The following is an 18,168-nucleotide window of genomic DNA, read 5'->3' on the forward strand; positions in this document are numbered from 1 at the left end:
AGAACATTGTTCGTAGCAAACTGCCCGGCTCTCAGGACAACTCCAACTCCAACTCCCTGTCATGGTAGGCGCTGCAAGATGTGTCAGATTGTGGACATGGTTACCACCATTACACATGGAGACACCTCCTACCTTGCACATGGCAGGTATTCATGTGAGTCAGCCAACGTTGTCTATCTTATACGTTGCAGGCAAGGATGCCTGGAGGCATGGTACATTTGGGAAACCAAGCAAAGGCTATGACAACGGATGAATGGGCACCGCACAACAAACAACAGACAGGAGGGTTCCCTCCCAGTTGGGGAACACTTCAGCAGTCCAGGACATACGACCTCGGACCTTCGGGTGACCATCCTCCAAGGCGGACTTCAGGACAGGCAGCAGCGAAAAGTGGCCGAGCCGAGGCTGATAGCTAAGTTCGGTAAATATAGGAGGGCCTCAACCGGGACCTTAGGTTCATGTCACATTACAGGTGACCACCATTGCACTATACGCACACACAGGCACTCTGTCTCACTCACACTCACACACACACCTCCAAAGGTATCCTCTCAGAGACTTAGACCACTCTAACTCTACACTCATGCACACGGATATACACTCTCTCTCACAGACACTCACAACCCCCCACCCCAGACACACGCACACACTCCCACACTCTCACATGTACCCCCTCACAGACTTAAGATACTACACTCACACTCACAACCCCCAACCCAGACAGACACTTACACACAGACAAAGACCCACATGCGCACACATATTTTGTGTGGTGAATTTGTACTTGCAGAGTTACATTGAACTTTGCTCAAAAACTGCATGAATTCATGTAAAACTCTGTTATCTCACTTTTTAGATTAGAATCAATCTAAACATCATGGCATAGACAGAGAACACAGGGGGCTAACACCTTCAACATATTGTCTAGTATTACTCATTGTTACAGCTAACCTGAGAATGCAACTTTTAAAAAAAAGTTTTGTGATTTACACATGAAAGAAGTAAAACTATCATGGTATTCAAACAGATGAAAGACTCAACAGACAATCAAGGTATTTTTCAATATATAATTTCAGTTGCAACACACTAAATTTTTGCTATAAATTCTGTGTTAGGATTGAGCCCTCCACTATCACCTGATTAAGGAGCGGCGCTCCCAAAGCTAGTGCTTCCAATTAAACCTGTTGGACTATAACCTGGTGTTGTGTGATTTTTAACTTTAGTAATCCATAAATGCTGTACAATATGAGACCCAATAAAACAATCATATACCAAGAATCTAATGGTTTCAAAACGCGAGTCGTATCCCACAAATATTGAAGTAAGACGACAACAGATGTCAGCGTGAACCTCGTGGTTCTTGATTGTAATTTCTGACTACCAAACCTGTCTCCGTTGCATTCTGGGGCACTGAATTCCAAAGACTAACAACCCTCTGAGCCAATAAGTTTCCCATCATCTCCATCTTAAAGGGATGTCCCTTATTTTGAAACTATGTTCTGAAGTTCAATTACTCCCCCATGACAGGAAACATTCTCTCAACATTACCCTGACAAGTCCCCTCTGAATCTTATTTTTCAGTAACATCACCTCTCATTTTTCTAAATCCCCAAGATGCTCAACCTTTTCGCAACAGACAAAGCACTCATCCCAGGAATCAGCCTATTGAATTTTCTCTGGTGTGTTTGCAATAATGATGTTATATCCCTCTTCAGGTAAGGTCACCAATACTGTGCACAGTACTCGAAGTATAATCACACAATGCCCTATATGCTTGTGGCAACACGTCCCTACTTTTTTACTCCATTTTCCTCTGCAATAAAGGTGAAAATCCTGTTTGCTTCCTAATTACTTACTGTATCTGAATGCAAACTTTGTCATTCATGTACAAGGACACCAAGATTTCCCTGTACTTAAGCATTCCTTAGTCACAGAAACATGGAGCAGGAGGCAACTATTCAGCTCCTTGAACCTATTCACACCATTCTACATCATGGCTGATCATCTAACTCAACATCATTTTCCCGGACCTTAGCTATATCCCTTTTACTGTGAAATACAATGTACAATGGTCTCCGACAAGAGAGCACAAAGGTGGCCCCATCTTCATTTTAAAGATGTCTGTAACAGAGACATGAAGTCAATGAATATGAACATCGAGAGGTGGGAGAACACTGCAAGCGATCGCTCTCGCTGGAGGCTGGAATTACATGTGGTCTAAAAAGAGAAGCTGAGGTTTGCTGCTGAAGGAAAGCCCACCCATCAACAACACAACACCAAGACAACACCAGAAGACAGTGCCTTCAAGTGCAGTCACTGCAGTCAAGACTGCTACTCCCACGTGGGCCTCTGCAGTCACACATACGCTGCTCTACCAACAAAGATTGAAACTAGTCTTCCCAGCCGCAGGTCCATGGTCTTGCAAGACTAACGTTGCCACCCAAACAATGCACATTAAAGCCTGTAATTTCCTCGGCTTTTCATCATTAATTCCTCGGTTTTACACTCCAAGGGACCAATGCTCATTTCAGCGCCTCTTTTTCTTTTTGTACACTCGCAGAAGTTTAAAGTTGAATGAATGATTTATTGTACAGTCAATAATACAGTAAAACACAGTGAAAAGCTTCAATAGTCGCCTGTTCAATCTGGCACCATTTTGAATAGTTTAAAAATAAAAAGGATAAAAGAAATAATTCGAGGAGAGGTGATAGTTTAGTGGTATTATCCGAGGACTGTTAACACAGAGACACAGATAATATTCTGGAGGCCTGGGTTCAAATCCGCCATGGCAGATGGTGGTATTAGAATTCAATAACAACCTGGAATTAAGAATCTAATGATGATGATGAATAGACTATTGGAAAAACCCATCTGGTTCACTAATGTCCTTTAGGGAATGAAATCTGCCATCCTTACCTAGTCTGGTCTATGTGTGACTTCAGACTCACAGCAACTTGTGGTTGACTCTTAACTGTCCTCTGGGCAATTAGGGACAGGCAATAAATGCTGCCCGGCCAGTGACGCCCTCATCCTGTGAATGAATAATTTTTTTAAAAAACTAAAAGAGAGTCCTGAGCTGGCTCACAACGACGTCTGCCCTGCCAACCCTCCTCCACCATCTCACTGCCACCTGTGCCAGACCCAGTGTAGGAGTCACCACTCTTTAGGTGCCATCTCCTTGCCACTGGGCTTGCTGCCAAAGCTTATGCCAGGTCCCATGATGAACCCACACTCACCCTGCACCCAGGACTCCCTGGCTCCTCTGACAGACCAGGCCACCAGTGACTCACCAAAAGACCAGCTCCAGCCGCCATCCTCAGATGTCATCTTGCCGGCGTCACCATCTTGAAAAGTCTGCCATCACTGCTGCCTCTGATCGCTGGAGGAATTTTGCTGCTGCCACCAGCCCCAAACACCAGGAGGACACCCCTGTTGCTGATGCTGCTGCCACCATCACCTCCAGTCACCAGGAGGAGGCACCATTCTGCCTGCTCTAAATGTCACACCAATTTCACTAATTAACCCACCGCAAAAGGCTCCAAAGAAAAGAAAAATGAAAACAAAAACACAAGTAAAAGAAAAAAAAAGCATGGATGAGTGGATGAGCCCCAGGCTAGAGCCCACATACAGTCATGCTGCTCCGTCGTTATCTAATTATTTTCATATTTTCTGTCAGTGTTTTCTCACACTCTAATTTCTCTCACTTTATCTTTTTGGTTAGCTCCCCTAACTCTTCTCATTTCTCACTCAGTATCTGTTAATTCCCTTTAAGACTCTATCTAAACATGAATTACTGGTCAACAAAAACAATTTGATTAATACATTTTGCATCAGAAGCTGAGTTTATGACTGTGGCATATTCACACATTGGTTTTCTTAAATTGGTGAATTTCTACTGTCAAAGTGAGTTTAAAAGCTCTTTCCTTACTAAGAGTACTTAGCTCAGTGTGATTTTTCCTGAGCTGAAATGTTGATATGCAGCCATGTGCACACTGACTACTATAAAGCAGGCAATCCTTCAGACTGTTATTCAAATGGGAAAATGTGTATGTCTGTGTTAGCAAACATTCCCATTTAATTTTTCAATTGTTTGGGTCAAAGGTTTAAGCTTAACAATCTGCCTTAAAACATGGACACCTACTTAACAAAAATGAAGAACATTTGATTTTATTTCTCACTACCTTTTCGTGAAGTATTAGCCTGATTCATAGAGACAAACGACCCTATTATGTCAATGCTAACATCCAGTGAAATTTCATAATTAATTAAGTGTCAATATGGTGAACTAATATTCCATCAACATCATCCTTTAAAATTACAAACAAAAATTTAAGTCATTATCCCAACCTATAAATCAAAATGAGGCATAAAATAGTGTTTAAAAAAGAATCACAAAACAATTTCAAATTTGACAAAACCCTGCTCTCCAGCTCAGCTGAAATATATTGGGTTGATCCACCTGAACCACTTCAGACTCTTGCAGACAGGATGTCTCTTTTGAAAACAAATACCTTTGTCACCTTCAGTGTTCTAAAAACCTAAATTTTGGATTCCCATAGACATTGTTCATAAATTTATAATTAACACTCATCAAGTATATTCTACTGTTTCAAGTCAATTTGTTATAAATTTAGAAAATTCCCAGACATTTGGGACTAGACTCTAAAAATGTAGAAATTGCTTTGCAATCCAGGAATGACCTACTTTGAACCTGAGGGAGGAATCGTATTGTGATAAGAAATTCACAGTTGTGCGAAAAGAAATTATCATATTACCTTTTCAGTGCAAGTGCAAACAAGTCCAATAAACATAAATCCAACTTAAATAACTTTATTATCTACTCCTGGTAGGTTTACAAGACTAATAACTTCACAATAAAACATTTCTAGTGCAAATCTCTGCCACCTGATCAGAAACAAATTCTATCTTGCTCGAGAATAATTCTAAACTACATCACAAAATATGAAACTTAGTAAAACACAGTGAAGAACATCATCCCAAAGCACAACACAGGAATGTAATTAGACAAAATATGACAAGTCACAGAGATATTAGGAGCCCATATAACCTGGTCAAAGCTGGGCCAAAAATATACCTTTCAAGAAATGACTTAAAATAGAAGAAATGGAAAAGTTAAGAGAGCTAACTCCAGAGGTTACTACCGAAGATAAGGCGGTCAATGAAGAAGATATGGAATTAGGGAATATACAAGACTTTAAAACTGAAGGAACACAGAGGTCTCCGAGACTTAAAAGTCCGTGGAGGTCACAAAGATATAGAGAGGAGAGATCATGGAAGGATTTGAACACAAGGATGACATTTTAAAACTGAGGCACTTCTGGACTGAGTAAAGTGGGCAATGGATGATATAAATCAGGGTCCAGGCAGCTCACCTTTACAATGGTGGAAAGTGGTAAGCCAGACAGGACAGTATTGGAATAGTGAAGTCTGCAGGTAACAAAAGATTTTCGGTAGTAATTAGCAGAGGTCAAGAGCAGAGTCCACTTCCTGTCTGTTAATGCTCTTTTGAAGCATCTTGGGATATTTTACTATTTCAATAGAATTATCTAGATGAAACACCTGTTGCCATTGTTAACTTTTGAATTAAGAATAATCAATCATCACTGAGGTCAAGGTATTGGAAATAGTTTATTTTAGTAAAGCAGAAATTGATTCGTAGGCTTAGCAAATTACAAACATTTCTTTATTCTTTTATGGGATGTAGGCGTCACTGATAAGGGCAGCATTTTCTGGCTATCCCTAAATTACCTGAAATGGAATGACTTCCTGGACCATTTTAGAGGCTGATAACAGTCAACCATATTGCAGTGGGTCTGGAGTCAAATGCAAACCAGACCAGGTAACAAAGGTAGATTTCCTTCCCAAAAGACACTACGAATGGGATTGTTTTTTAAAACAATCATGGTTTCATAGTAACCATTATTGAAACGAGCTTTAAATTACATGTGAATTAACTGAATTTAAATGGCACTAGGTGCTATGGCAGGATTTGAATCCATGTTCCCAGTAATTCTGAACAGTCATACTCGACTCAAAACGTTAAGACTGCAGTAGAAACTCCAAAGATAGAGAGATATGCAGTCTAACCAGGTGTCCCATTTGCGAACTGACTGAATTCAATGAGCAGCATCTCTTCAGATCGTAACTTAGATCAGGAGGTAGAATCACTGTAGTATCATGTGTCCTAAGAATTCACCTTGCATTTTTGAACACAGATTTTTTGCATTACTAATACTAAACATACCCATATGTCTGAGCAGGCAGAGGTCAATGTGATTACTGGGACCTTTTATTTAGTTGTCTTTACATTTCCTTTATCTGCTTCTTACATCTGGATAAGGAGGCTTTCAGGCTCAATATTCTGAATCAATACGGACAGACTGAGTGAAGCTATCCAATCCATGTGTTTAATTCTCTTTTCAATGGGAGGAAACCCTTGTGTATGCAAACATATACTGAATGTGGACACATGCCAAAAGCACAGACACAAAATGAATTTGCATTTTTTCTTCTATTTCACCAACAAAAAAGGCAGCAGGTGCAGCACAGAGGTACAACAGGCAACACAGAGATTCTGTCATGAACCAGAATTATCATGAACCAGCAATGAATAGAAAGCAGAGGTAATTTAGGTTGACAAAAGCTTCACCTTCAGCTTGGTTTAACACTGTCACAAGACAATAGTTCAATAGTTACATCATTGCCTTTTCAAAATACCCCAAACTCCTGAACAACCACACCATAAAAAAGGCATTTGAAACATTGTACTTTACAGATTTTGTTGCATTCAGATATTCACTTTAAACTTTTACTTTAACTTAACAGACACATTTGGACAAGAGGATGAGCAAGGCAGCTTAACTGATGAATCATCCTAGGCCTCACTTAAAGCACAGATGATGCAAGGATCCAAACTTAAACAGTACCACCAACCTGCCCCACCATCATGCCTCTTACAGAAAGATAAAGCAATTTATTCACAAACAACGACAATGGAAGAAAAATTTAGATCCAAGAAAACCGTTATTACTTCAGTGAAGCAGGACACAAGCCCAGTGTCTATTATTCCATGACATTTTATTTTGTGAAGAACATATCATTAAAGCATGACAACAATAGTATGTTCAGAACATTGAGTAACACAAGAACCACATTTTTTGAAAGTGACAGAACTCTTGCCCACCATTGTCTTTTTTTCCTAAATCAGATTGCCCATGTTTCGAAAAGTTTCGCATTAAGAAAGTGAAACAGCAATTCTCGAGTGACATCTTTCGCTCTCCACCTCTGAATTGAGCCAGAAGAAATTAATGGTGTAATCTCTTAAATTTAATCAAGTTAACAAACGCTGTTTATGTTTCACTGCAAGTACTTACCAGTCATTTCTGAAGATGTATCAGGGCTCACTCCTGCTCGACTGTACTTGAAACACATCAATGTGGCGATTTCATTTGTACGTGGAGGCAGGGGGAGTGGGGGTGCTCAACTACTGCTTTGTACAAGATGGAACTAAACTTCAGTGTAGCTCTACGGTGTTTAAGATGAATATGTTTAAATAACAACACGTAGTGTAAACTCCAACCCTCCAAGAATTGGAACGAGTGAAGACAGAAGGACAGTAAATTGAAATCAATTCCCTGCAGCAAATGGACTCTTCCAGTGGATTAGTAAATACATTGTTCCTTGCTGGGCTAGTGTGGGCTGATAACGTGAAGTAGACTTTACCACCTTGTCATCACTTAACATTGTGTTTTCACAAAGTCATCAATGTTAGACAAATACATGTCATGATTCGGTTATGCAAAGCGTTGTCTCTCAGGCCATCAGGAGTTAAAAAGCTGGCAGCTGCAGCAGACACACAGCCTTCCCCTGTTTTTGTTTTAAAAGCAGTGTTTTGTTTTAAGGCTGAGCCATAATTTCCGCACTAAACTCTGATTTGGTTTCAATCACACAGTATTTTGCATTCAAGACAACGGACAACTCATCAACATGTAAACTATGACGCTTTTTTAGAATATTAAATGAGATAAATAACACGCAGCACGATAATTTTAACTAAAGATTCTGTTTCAAACTATATTCACAACCCAAATCTAAGCTCAATATTACAGCATGAAGGATACAGACCCAGGGTATTTCACAGGTGAGTTATATTAAGAGTCATGATATTCTCACCCTCAATACTCAATTCTCACCCTCTAAAAATGAAGGTCCAATAACTGTAACCTTTATCCAAGACATTATACAGCCTGTATGTTGTGCACAACCAGGTGTGTTTGAGGAGTTGCTGTCAGGCATATGAAGGAGATGAGATTAAAGTGGTGCTGGAAAAGCACAGCAGGTCAGGCAGCATCCAAGGAGCAAAAAATTTGACGTTTCGACGTTGATTTTCCTGCTCCTTGGATGCTGCCTGACCTGTGCTTTTCCAGCACCACTCTAATCTTGACTCTGATCTCCAGCATCTGCAGTCCTCATTTTCATCTACATGAATGAGATGTCTCACTCAGCAGAATTTATTTGAGTAATTAGTGCCTTGATGTTGGGCATCTTGAACCACTGTTCTCACAATCAAATTTGGGGATCTTTCAGAAGGTGCCACAGGTCACACTTCTCTCGTGCCTGAGGACCCTGCTGCAGGTTGTCCAATCTCATACCCATAGGAAAGCAGGGATCATTACTGCCTGCCTTCTTGATGGTGGTTGATGGGCTCATCAGGCAGATTGCTTTATATGGATGGTGTTGAGTTTCTTCAATGTTGTTGGAGCTGCACTCAACCAGACAAGAACATAAGAACACATGGGGGAAGAGGGACCTGCACAAGCAGAGCAGGTTACATCCGGGCAGGACCAGAACAGATATCTGAGGGGGAGCATTTGCGAATGTGGTTGGGGAGGATTTCAACTGAAATAGCAAAGGGTTGGGAACCTAAATAGGGAGGCAATAAAGAAGGATGTAAATAAAGAGTGCTAAATAATCTTCGAAACTCTTATGAATAAAGGCCTAATCATTTTAGCTGCTCTTGATAAGTCACTCTCTTCATCTCAGAAAGCAGCCGAGTTATTCTGTTTTCAACTGCCTCCAATGCCAGTGCATCCATCCTTAAAGAAGAGGATCAAAATTGTACGTAGTACTCCAGGTATGGCCTCATCAACACCCTGTACAGTTGTGACAAGACTTCACTATCTTTAAACTTCAAACTTCTAGCAATAAGGATAAAATTCCATTTGCCTACTTAATTATTTGCTGCACTTACATGCTAACTTCGTGTGTCATTCACAGGATCAACCAGAACATTCTTCACAGAACCCTTGCACGTTTTTGCAGTCTCTCTCAGTTTAAATATCTGCCTTTTCATCCGTCCCACCTCACATTTCCTACAGTTAACTCGACCACAATGTTTTTGCTCACTCATTCAACCCGTCTATATCTGCGTGCAGATTCCTAATGTCCTCATCACAACATGCCTTCCCACCTGCTTTGTATCATCAGCAACTTTGCTCCCTCGTCCAAGGAATTAATATAAATAATTGAAGTCTTCAGGCACTCTACTAGATACTTGCCACTCTACTTAACTGTAGGTGAAAATTAGATTTTAATGATTTTGCAATTAAGCAAAATTGTATTTTCACAACTGCCTCATGGCATTTTGCAGATAAAGCTAGAAATATAATGGATTCTTTAAGATTGCTAGGAGAAAGTGAGGACTGCAGATGCTGGAGATCAGACCTTAAAAATGTGTTGCTGGAAAAGTGCAGCAGGTCAGGCAGCATCAAAGGAACAGGAGAATCGACATTTCGGGCATAAGCCCTTCTTCAGGAATGAGGAGGGTGTGCCAAGCAGGCTAAGATAAAAGGTAGGGAGGACGGACTTGGGGAAGGGGCATACATGAACAGAGAACAGTACAGCACAGTGCAGGCTCTTCAGCCCTCGATGTTGTGCCGGCTTTTTATCCTACTCTAAGATCAGACTAACCTATAATGACCTTCATTGTATTATCTTCCATGTGCCTGTCTAAGAGTCACCTAAATGTCCCTAATGTATCTGACTCTACTCCCACCGCTGGCAGTACATTCCACACATCCATCACTCTCTGTGTAAAGAACCTACCACTGACATCTCCCCTAAACCTTCCTCCAATCCTTCCTTAAAATTATGCCCCCTCATGACAGACATTTCTGCCATGGGAAAAAGTCTCTGGCTATCCACTCTATCTATGCCTCTCATAATATTGGACACCTCTATCAAGTCACCTCTCATCCTTCCTAGCCCCAATGAGAAAAGCCTTAGCTCCCTCAACCTTTCTTAAGGCATTCCCTTCAGTTCAGGAAGTATCTGGTAAATCTCCTCTTAAACCTTCTCTAAAACTTCCACATCTTTCCTACAATGAGGCGACCAGAACTGAACACAATATTCCAAGTATGGTCTAACCAGGGCTCTATAGATCTGCAGCATAACCTCGCGGCTTTTAAACTCAATCACCCACTAATGAAAACCAACGCACCATATGCCTTCCTAACAACCCTGTCGACTTGGGTGGCAACTTTGAACGATCTATGGACGTGGACCCCAAGATCCTTCTGTTCCTCCACACTGCCAGGAATCATGCCTTTAACCCTGTATTCTACATTCAAATTTGACCTTCCCCCAAAGTGAATCATAGAGTCATAGAGATGTACAGCATGGAAACAGACCCTTCAGTCCAACCCATCCATGCTGACCAGATATCACAACCCAATAATGTCCCACCTGCCAGCACCCGGCCCATATCCCTCCAAACCCTTCCTATTCATATACCCATCCAGATGCCTTTTAAATGTTGCAATTGTACCAGCCTCCACCAGTTCATTCCATACACGTACCACCCTCTGCGTGAAAAGGTTGCCCCTTAGGTCTCTTTTATATCTTTCCCCTCTCACCCTAAACCTATGCCGTCTAGTTCCGGACTCCCCGACCCCAGGGAAAAGACTTTGTCTATTTATCCGATCCATGCCCCTCATAATTTTGTAAACCTCTATAAGGTCACCCCTCAGCCTCCGACGCTCCAAGGAAAACAACCCTAGCCTGTTCAGCCTCTCCCTGTAGCTCAGATCCTCCAACCCTGGCAGCATCCTTGTAAATCTTTTCTGACCCCTTTCAAGTTTCACAACATCTTTCCGATAGAAAGGAGACCAGAATTGCACACAGTATTCCAACAGTGGCCGAACCAATGTCCTGTACAGCCGCAACATGAACTCCCAACTCCTGTACTCAATACTCTGACCAATAAAGGAAAGCATATCAACGCCTTCTTCACTACCCTATCTACCTGCGACTCCACTATCACTTCACACTTTTCCAGGTTGAACTCCATCTGCCACTTATCAGCCCAGTTCTGCATCCTGTCAACATCCCTTTGCAACCTACAACAGCCCTCCACACCATCCACAATTCCATCAAACTTCATGTTATCAGCAACCGTACTAACCCACCCTTCCACTTCCTCATCCAAGTCACAAAGAGCAGAGGTCCCAGAACGGATTCCTGCGGAACACCACTGGTCACCGAGCTTCAGTCTGAATCTTTTCCATCTATTGTCACTGTCATCTATGGGCCAGCCAATTCTGTATCCAGACTGCCAGATTTCCCTGTATCCCATGCCTCCTTACTTTCTGAATGAGCCTACCATGGCGAACCTTATCAAATGCCTTGCTAAAATCCATGTATACCACATCCACTCTACCGCCATCAATGTGTTTGGTCACATCCTCAAAGAATTCAATAAAGTTTGTGAGGCATGACCTGCCCCTCACAAAGCCATGCTGACTATCTCTAATCCAACCAGGGTTTTACAACTAATCATAAATCCTGTCTCTCAGAATCTTCTCCAATACTTTGTCCACCACAGACATAAGACTGACTCGTCTGTAATTACCCGGATTATCCCTATTCCCTTTCTTGAACAAGGGCATAACATTTGCCACCCTGCAATCATCTGCACTACTCCAGTGGACAGTGAGGATGCAAAGATCAGCGCCAAAGGCACAGCAATCTCTTCCCTCACTTCTTGTAGTAACCTAGGGTATATCCAGTCTAGCCCAGGAGATTTACCTATTCCAACTCCAGGCGCAAGTTCCCTCCACTTTCCCTGATTGGCCCTACCCTCACTCTATCCATCCTCTTGTTCCTCACATAAGTGTAAGATGCTTTAGAGTTTTCCTTAATCCTACCCACCAAGGCTTTTTCATGCCCCCTTCTAGCTCTCCTAAGTCCATTCTTCAGTTCCTTCCCGGCTACTTTGTAACCCTCTAGAGCCCTGTCTGATCCTTGCCTCCTCAACCTTAAATAAGCTTACTTCTTCCTCTTAACTAAATGTTCCACATCCTTCACCCTACCATCCTTCCTTGCCTCAGTGAGACAAACCTGTCCAGCATTATCAGCAAGTGCTTCCCAAACAACCTCAACATTTCTTTTGTGCATTTCCCTGAGAACATCGGTTCCCAAATTATACTTCACAGTTCCTGCCTAATAGCATTGTAATTCCACCACCCCAGTTAAATGCTTTACAATACCCTCTGTTCCTATCCTTCTCTATGAGTACAGTAAAGGTCAAGAAATTGTGATCATCACCACCGAACTGCTCTCCCACCGAGAGATCTGACACCTGGCATGGTTCATTGCCAAGCACCAAATCCAACATGGCCTCTCCTCTAGTCAGCCTATTTACATATTGTGTCAGGAACCCTTCCTGGACACACCTGGCAAAAAAGTTCAAATAGTTTGGATGGAGGCTAAGGAGGTTCCAATCAATATTAGGGAAGTTAAAGTCACCCATGACAACAACCCTGTTACTTCTGCACCTTTCCAAAACCTGCCTCCTAATGTACTCCTCCGTGTGTCTGTTGCTATTGAGGGACCTGTAGAAAACTCCCAATAAAGTGACTGCTCCTTTCATGTTTCTGATTTCCATCTATACTGACTCTATTATCAAACGCTCCTTGATGACCTCCCTTTCTGCAGCTGTGATACTATCCCTAATTAGCAATGCCACTCCCCCACTTCATTTACCTCCCGTTCTTCCCACCCCACCCCACCCATTCCTTTTGAAACATCTAAACTCTGGAACATCCAGGACATTGCTGAGGCCACTTTTGGAGTACTGTGTACAGTTCTGGATGCCCTGCTACAGGAACAATGTTATTAAACTATAGGAAGAAGGTTCAAAAAAGATTTACCAAGATATTTCCAGGACTGGAATGTTAGGCTGGAACTTTTTTTATTGGAGGTGGTTGAGGGCTGACCTTATAGAGGTTTATAAAATCATGAGGGGTATAGATAAGGTGAATAGAAAGGGACCTTTCCCTCTGGTGGGGGAGTTCAAAATTAAGGGGCATATTTTTAAGGTGAGAGGAGTAAGATTTAAAAGGGACCCGAGAGGCAATTTTTTTCACACAAAGGGTGGTTCATTGTGGAATGAATTACCTGATGAAGCGGTAGGTGCAGGTACAAATCCAACATTTAAAAGACATTTCAATAAGTACATGAATCAGAAAGATTTAGAGGGATATGGGCCAAAGGCAGGCAAGTGGGGCTAGTTTAGCTTGGAAAACTTGGTCAACATGGACAAGTTGAACCAAAGAGTCTGGTTCTGTGCTCCATGACTGTAAGAGAAAGGGAGGACTGCAGGTGCTGGAAAACAAAGTTGAAAAGTATGGCACTGGAAAAGCACAGCTGGTCAGGCAGGGTCCAAGGAGCAGCAGAATCGACATTTCAGGCATAAGCCCTTCATCAGGAATGATGATGGGCTTATGCCCGAAATGTCAATTCTCCTGCTCCTCAGATGCTGCCTAACCAGCTGTGCTTTTCCAGTGCTGCACGTTTCGACTCCATGACTGCAAGAAAACAGGTTTGTTCCTGAGCCTGTGTGATCACTCGCTGATCTCAAATAGAACAGTGGTAGACTCTGGATTTGAGTCAGGAGTCGACAATTGCCAAGGGTTGCAACACATAATTGCGATCAAAATTAAACATGCGACCCTGAAGGAAGATACTGTTGCATATCATCCTAAGGCATTAAAGTAAGTGGGAAGAAAAGCATTATGTATTTACAATTCAGCCAAGCTGTAGCACATCATCCTAAGCTAATACTTGATCAAGTGTTTTATATTTTAATCCTGATTTTTTAACACCAACCAATGGAATCGTAAAACAAAAGAGCTGGTCATTGACTTCAGGAAGAAAGGTGGATGACACACCCCTGTCTACATCGATGGTGCTGAGGTGGAGATGTTCGAGAGTGTCAAGTTCCTAGTTGTGTGATGATCATCAACAATCTGTCCTGGTCCACTTGCATTGACGCTACTGCCAAATTAGCACAACAATGCCTCCACTTTCTCAGGAGGCCAAGGAAATTGGGCATGCCCATGAAGACTGCTACAAGTTTTCACAGATGCACCTTAGAAAGCATTTTATCCAAATGCTTCACGGCTTGGTATGGCAACTGCTCTGCCCAGGACTGTAATAACCTACAGAGAAATTCCTGAAGAAGGGCTTATGCCCGAAACGTCGATCCCCTGCTCCTTTGATGCTGCCTGACCTGCTGCGCTTTTCCAGCAACACATTTTTCAGCTCTGATCTCCAGCATCTGCAGTCCTCACTTTCTGCAAGTTGATTTTAACCTACAGAGAGTGGTGAACACAGCCCAGTCCATCATATAAGCCAACCTCACAGTGCCAGGGTCCCAGGTTCAATTCCAGCCTCTGGCGACGGTCTGTGTGGAGTTTGCACATTCTCCCTGTGTCTGTATGGGTTTCCTCCAGGTGCTCTGGTTTCCTCCCACTGTCCAAAGATGTGCAGGTCAGGTGAATTGGCCATGCTAAATTGCCCATAGTGTGAGGTGCATTAGTCAGAGGGAAATGGGTTTGGGTGGGCCAAAGGGCCTGTTCCGCATTGTAGGGAATCTAACAAATAAATCTATACTTCTCACTGCCTCAGGAAGGCAACCAACCTCATCAAAGACCCATCCCACGTCGGTTATCATCTCTTATATCGCGCACAAGATACAAAAATTAAACACAGGTTGCAACTGATTTAAGAACAGCTTCTTCCCCGCTGTTACATGACTTCTGACTGGACCTCTCAATTTTAAATTTAATGTTGATCTTGCTCTTTGTGCACTTTCTCTGCAGCCGTACCATTGTATTCCTCGCTCTGTTCTATAACCCCAAGACACGTTGTATTGTATGGTATAATCTCCCTGTACGGAATGCAGAACAAAACGTTTCACTGTACCAAAGTATATGTGATAATAATAAATCAAATCAAAAGGATCCAGCTTCCATACTTGAAGATACAACCAACAGTATAAGACACTTGTTAGACCTCAGCTGGAGTAATATGTACAAATGGAGGTGCCACATTACAGTGAAAAATGTGAATGCATTGGACAAAGTCCAGGAGCAATTTAAAAGAATGACTCCAGGAAAGAGAAACTTCAGTTATGAGGACAGATTGAAGAAGTTGGGACTGTTCTCCTTTGAGAAAAACAGTATGGGAAATATCATGGAGGTTTTCAAAACCATGATTGGGCTGGATGGAGTCAATAGGGAGAACCTCTTTGTAAAAGGTATGGGAACAAGAAGGCATAGATTAAAAGTGATTTGCTAAAGAAGCAAGCAGGATAGAAGTAAACTATTTCCACACGGCAAATTATTCAAGTATGGAACGCTCTGCCTATAAATGTATTGAAGGCAGATTCAATTGAGGAATCCAGGTGGTCATGAGATGATTGTTTGGATAGAAATGGAGTGGGAGGGTATAAGAAAAGACAGGAGATTGACACAGGATAACGATGCTCATTTAAAGAGCTGCCATAGGCCCGATGTGCTGAATGGCCTCTTTCTGTGCTGTGATACTTTCACGATTCTTCACTAAATGCACTCAAGTACCAGGCAGTGTATTCTGTAATGGGCCTAAATAGAGAAAATCTGTTTTTCTGTTTGATTCTGTGCTAATACAGTACAGTAGAAAGAAAGTGGATTATAGATTCCTAAATCAATGATCTAATCAAACCCAATGACCTAACTTCAATCAAGCATATTTTATTCTCATGCAGCAGCTTCCCCTACCCTCTAACCTGTGACATCTTTCCAGCAGCCATAGTAGAATTAATATTTACCTAACATGTTACCCACCTGTTTATTGAGTACAAACGTTTAAACTCAATACCCACATCCTGATAAGTGCATTACTATTTGGATTATTTGAACCACGCGTGGAAGTTTATATGCCTAATTTAATAATTCAGCAAACTTCTCGCTAGCATTTTTGTGCACTAACCTGAGAAAGTTTCTTACTTCAATAGCTGCCTTCAGAATAGACACTAAAGGTGTTCCCTGAGGAAAGGGAGACTGGGGGAGAAAAAGCAACAGAAGCTACTCTCAACAACATTCTGACAATGGATGTAAAAAGCCACTCTTAAAAAAAAACCAGCAACAGCACTTCCAAACTAAAAGTATCTGAGTTTGCTGGCACTTCACATAAATTGAAGTACCTCAACAGGGTTAATGTGACACCTGTCAGTTATGCTGGTGAGTAGAGAGTGACTTCAGTGAAGCAGCAGAGAGAGGCTCTTAAAATACTTGACTGACACACATGTCCTCTCTGATTGGCCCACAAGTTCCTCACCTCTCTCAAGAATTACATTACTTTGTTAATTTAATTCATTCTGCAATTAAAATTTCAATTATGGTTAGCACAAAGACAATTTGGGCCAGCAGAAGAATAAAATTGACTGACAAGGTGACATTTGATAGTGAATAACCCGAGAAACAGAAACAGTTTAAAATGACTACCTTGCATTTTCATGAACATAAATATAAACAACATTTTAGTCTTAGTTACAGTATTTAATTTGTCAGTTTGTAAACACTGGTGTTGCACGTGGAAATGTTTCCACCAAGTCTTGAAATCATTCAGCCAATTTTGAACAACACAGTTATCATCCATTCAGCAAATCAAAAACTTTATTCCTTTTGTACCTTATTTAAAATGGAGACAGGTATAGAATTGGAAAGGAAGGAGTTGGAAAATATCAGAGAATTAAGATTTTAAAAATGGAATTTTAAAAATGTATTGACTAACAAAATTGAATAGTAGGTTTAGTAATTCTATTCTTCTTCCTGGGTACCAACAGTTATATTTAAATAAAAGATTGGATTTTACATTGTTCTGAAGAAAGACCAACAGTGCTCCCCACCATTACAGTGTAAGTCTGACCATAGTCATTGCTGTACACGTGCATAAAAACAGGAAACTCAAACTGCTTTCAGAACATAGCCCACTGCGCCCGCAGATCAGACTAATATTTTTCATCAATAGACAAAGTATGGAAATCTATGTAAGGGTGCAAAATTACAACATATGCCCAAGAAATATGGCAGACCAAGTTAACACTGGGACAATCAGAAGTAAATGAATTTTTAATATGGTGGCAAATGATTATGATTGTCAAACAACCTCTCTGGTTCTGAAAATTAATTATAAACTATGCAGTCTCATTCATTCAGAATTTAATGAGTGGTATAAATATTTAAAATTAAGTTTTTCTCTGTCTCTTACCCCTCAAGCCAATCTGCTTTTCCCAATCTTTATTTTGCTTTCTGTGCATGATCAAAATCTAATTTATACTTCTGGATAATACTCAGATGTCTGAGAATTCTTGAACCCAATTGATTGAAGAGCCTCAAGTGTTCTTGCTTTGATGATAGATGCTACAGATTCTCCTCAGGGGGCATTATTTACAGGACCAGACACCAGATGACATGCTCTAAATCCCAAGAAAAGTATATGGCCAGCTGTCAGCAAGGTAAATGCTAAACAATGTTCATACGCAGCTGACCACAACATCTAGACCAAAGTATTTATAGTTTGCAACAAATTAAACATTACAAGCCATGCAAAAATGACCCAACAATCGGGAGTATTCTTAGTGATATGCATTGCAGTGTTTTACATCAATACAGCATTTTTTTGTTGAAGTCAGATCAGCATGGAAAGGTTTTTTTAAAAAAAGAATTTGCAACTACAGCCCAGTCAACAGCCTCAGTTTACTAAAGTGTTTCACCTGTGGAGGTTAGCATGGATTTCTATTGGTCGAACACTGAGAAGCAGTGA

The 18,168-nt window shown here is 41.3% G+C and overlaps 1 protein-coding gene across 2 annotated transcripts in view; it reads right to left on the bottom strand.

Moving 5' to 3' along the window:
• LOC122541949 (serine-rich coiled-coil domain-containing protein 2) overlaps positions 1–18,168 on the bottom strand; it is a 642,154-nt gene that overhangs the window by 579,679 nt on the left and 44,307 nt on the right. Inside the window, exon 1 of one of the 2 annotated variants that reach the window (XM_087982460.1) lies at positions 7,395–7,418. The exons of the other annotated variant lie outside the window; for it this stretch is intronic. The gene's annotated coding sequence lies outside the window, so the exon portion shown is untranslated. Of the gene's footprint in view, positions 1–7,394; positions 7,419–18,168 lie in introns of those variants that run through there. 2 annotated transcript variants of the gene reach the window in all.

The sequence above is a fragment of the Chiloscyllium plagiosum genome, unplaced genomic scaffold (genome assembly GCF_037043375.1).
Source record: "Chiloscyllium plagiosum isolate Xiang-an unplaced genomic scaffold, Cpla_swu_hap1 HiC_scaffold_43, whole genome shotgun sequence".
Classification (NCBI taxonomy): domain Eukaryota; kingdom Metazoa; phylum Chordata; class Chondrichthyes; order Orectolobiformes; family Hemiscylliidae; genus Chiloscyllium; species Chiloscyllium plagiosum.